The sequence below is a fragment of the Empidonax traillii genome, unplaced genomic scaffold, assembly GCF_003031625.1.
Source record: "Empidonax traillii isolate 1590-97213 ecotype Southwest subspecies unplaced genomic scaffold, ASM303162v1 scaffold36:size2505666, whole genome shotgun sequence".
Lineage (NCBI taxonomy): Eukaryota > Metazoa > Chordata > Aves > Passeriformes > Tyrannidae > Empidonax > Empidonax traillii.
Genome location: NW_020955229.1, coordinates 1,788,033 through 1,791,425, shown reverse-complemented (window position 1 = coordinate 1,791,425; position 3,393 = coordinate 1,788,033).

Here is a 3,393-nt window from a genome sequence, read left to right as displayed (position 1 = left end):
GGTTCAAAGCCAATTTCATCCTGAAAGGAAAGCAAAAGGTGTACCTGCTCTGCTGCATGAATTTGCATCGAGATTTCAGACTGTGTGAAAAAGATATTAAGGAATACGCTGTGGACATAAAATCTGTAAGAAGGCAGAAAACACAACAGGTCTCCAAGTACCATGATCTCTTAATGCTGCAGTATGTAAGTGGAGAGCCCACAGGTCAGGATGGAAGGTTGTTAAGAAAACTGAGCACAAGGTTTTGCCAGAATAACTCATACAATTATTGGTTCAGCGGTGCATATATCCAGGGTGAATTTAGATATGATATGGACATTTTAAATATGAAATGCAGGGTATTTTTCCGGTGAGAGGGACAAACTGTCCCCCAGATCACCTGTGCAGTGCAGGACTAGAGGAAGCACCACTTCTACATGAGGCAAACAAGAGGATATGTGCTGCTCTCCATTCATGCTGCCTTGCACTCCGCAGCATCAAGGGAACACTGTGTGCTAGCCAAGGGGGTGACTACATCTCTTACTCCACTCCAAGCTTAAAAACTGCCATCTGCAACATTTGCTTGAGGAAAGCACTGGCGGCTGCCACCACAAAATGTACATGAAACGTGGCCCACAAATATAAAACCTTCGTTAACCACCAGATATCGACGGCCCTGCTAAAAAGGCAGTTCAGAAAGCAGTGGAGTGACCAGCATCCTGCTCTGCCTCCTAAACCTAAGGACAAAATTATTAGGGGAAGAAATAGTACTGCTCAACAGCATATGAGAAACCTGCAGTGGTCTGTGCACAGAGAGAGAGAGAGAGAGATTACACACATGGAAAGAGGGTCTGTCTCCTGACAACAAAACATCCTTGATTTAACTGGTGGTACCAGGGAATCACATCGATTTTGGACGGTGAATCATGTGCCTACATGGAGCTCGGAACTTCAGGCTTACAAACGTTATCACTCTATTAATGATTTTCTTGAAAGTACTGAAGTCTTCTTCACATCCTCAAGGCAGAGAATCATAGGATTTTCAGGTTAATTTTGAAAGACCAAAACAAGCTTTTCTAGTCCTCGCAGCTACAGGGGTAAATGAAAGTATCAGATCTGAAAACATCAATCAAGTTTAAATGTAAGATTCGCAATCCACAGGGCAAAAAAACCCATGACTGTGACATCTGTTAATTTTTATAGCCTACTTTCTGAAGAGAAAATGTATGTGATCAGAAGGTGTTTATGCTGGGGAAAGGGAAGGACATACTTGACAAAAATAATGATGCTCAAACAAGCCTTGCAGAAACAGGTGGCTGCATAGAAGTGAACGTGTCTGTTCCATCAGTGGCCTAAGGGAAAAGCACAAGCACGGGGACACAGAGTATCAGGCACAAGAGCATCCACCAAAGAAACCGCAGCTACAGGAAAATCTGTTGAAACTGGCAGTAAATTATGAAAAACAAATCATAAGGAACTAAGTGTTTCTTTTGTGCCAGAACTTATGAAACTAATTGCTTTAAAAAAAGACTCATGATTTCAAAGCCAACCTCATAATTTCTGAAAGTTTACCATTGGCAATGAGACTTAAAGCAATTTGCAAATATCAAGCTGAACAGTACTGCTCCACTGCAAGTAAAAGCTGCAGAACCAGAGCACTAAACCTTTAGATTTACACTGAAAAATCATTCCTGCTGTGGTAACCTAAAGCATCTCTGCACGTGTAAGTACAATTCAATGGGCCAGGATGAGGAATAAAATAACAAGGGGATTAAAGCAGCAAGAGAAGCCCAGGGAAACACTACTGTGGATAATCAGAGAGATTTTGCTGCCAGAGAGACTTCAACACATCTAATTGATACTGAATCCATGAGGTTTAAATGCAGTGTATGCAAATTAAGACATGTCTATATTCCATCAAACTCATCCAGAAAAATTTACGCATGCAAGAGCCTCATTTGTCTTCAAGGAATGCACAGACATAAAATCTGGCCTGTCTGCAGATTATGTTCTCAGACACATGGTCAGGATCTCATTTCTGTTTTTCATAATCCAGTGTGTGTATATTTATTTATTGGTCTCTGGATGTATCACAGATTGGATCCTTTCCTCTGCTCTAGAAGCTCCACATGGATCTGCTGGGGAAAGGCTTCCTGACATGATGTTCACCTTGCCTCATGTAGATCTCTGAGGCTCAGGAACCACCAGCTGGTGCTGGGGACATCTGTCTCTTTGAATTCTTAGAACCTGGCTGAGGACCCCCCAGTAGCCATGGCTACCCTCCAGCATGCTTTGCCTGCCATGCTGTCCCTACTGAGCTGCAGGCAATTAAAACACATCAGGGAAGACTGAAGATGCCTCTAACACATAACTGTGTTCACCATCCCTGGAAGTGCTCAAGGCCAGGTTGGATGGGCCACGGAACAACCTGGACGAGTGGAAGGTGTCCCTGCCCATTGCAGGGGGGCTGGAAATAGATAATCTTTAAGGTTCCTTCCAATCCAAACCAATCTGGCTTTATTGTTTCTATACAGCTGGGTCGTCTTGAAGACTGGCAAGTTAATGTGCACAGCTCCCATGCAACACCTCTGTTTTGTTGATGGAAAACTCTTAATCACAAGAGAATTACAAGCCAGTTTACACCACCTGCAGAACCAGTCTGCAGCCAGGCTGGTTGCTCCTTGGACATCATTAAGAAAATGATCGAATACATCAGTGTCCCTCAATTTTAAATGGTTTTCTTTTACTAAATATTTGCAGCTGAGAAAGTGATTAGAGTTCAATCCTCAATCCATTCCTCTTACCAAAAAATATCAATAAAACTGCCAACTACAGCAAAAAAAAGCCAACAAAACCCTAGATTAAATTAAGACAATACCAAGCATCTGTGTGGTTTTCTTGTCTCAATTCAGTGAATCTGGAGAAGAGTCATTGCCTGCTACATATACTAGAAGTCTTTTGTTGATATCATAGTGCTGACAAGTGTAATAGTGACAGCAACATCATGTGAAATTATAACAGGAATCTTCCTTTCAGCAGTAGGTCTTGATAAATTGGACATACTGATTCCTGCTATTTGTTGCAAGGTAGTGTGGCATCTCTCCTTTTTTCCTTAACAGGCGCTAATTATTGAGCATCAAATAGCGTAAAATATAACAGCTGTGCATACTGTCAGTGCTATATGGGCTGCTGAAGGTGTCTGTGTGTGCATATGCCAATGTGTGAGCAACTGACAGTGGGTGGTTTTGCTGTTTGCTTTATAAATGCATCTGAATAAACTGGATTATTTTGCAGGACAGTGGAAATTCAACTGGTTTACAGCTGAGTTAACAAGGAGAAGACGGTTTCTAGAATGCATGTGGTGACTTCGCCACGATGCTGGGGGAAAGAAGATTATTTTAGACTGCTGGGAAT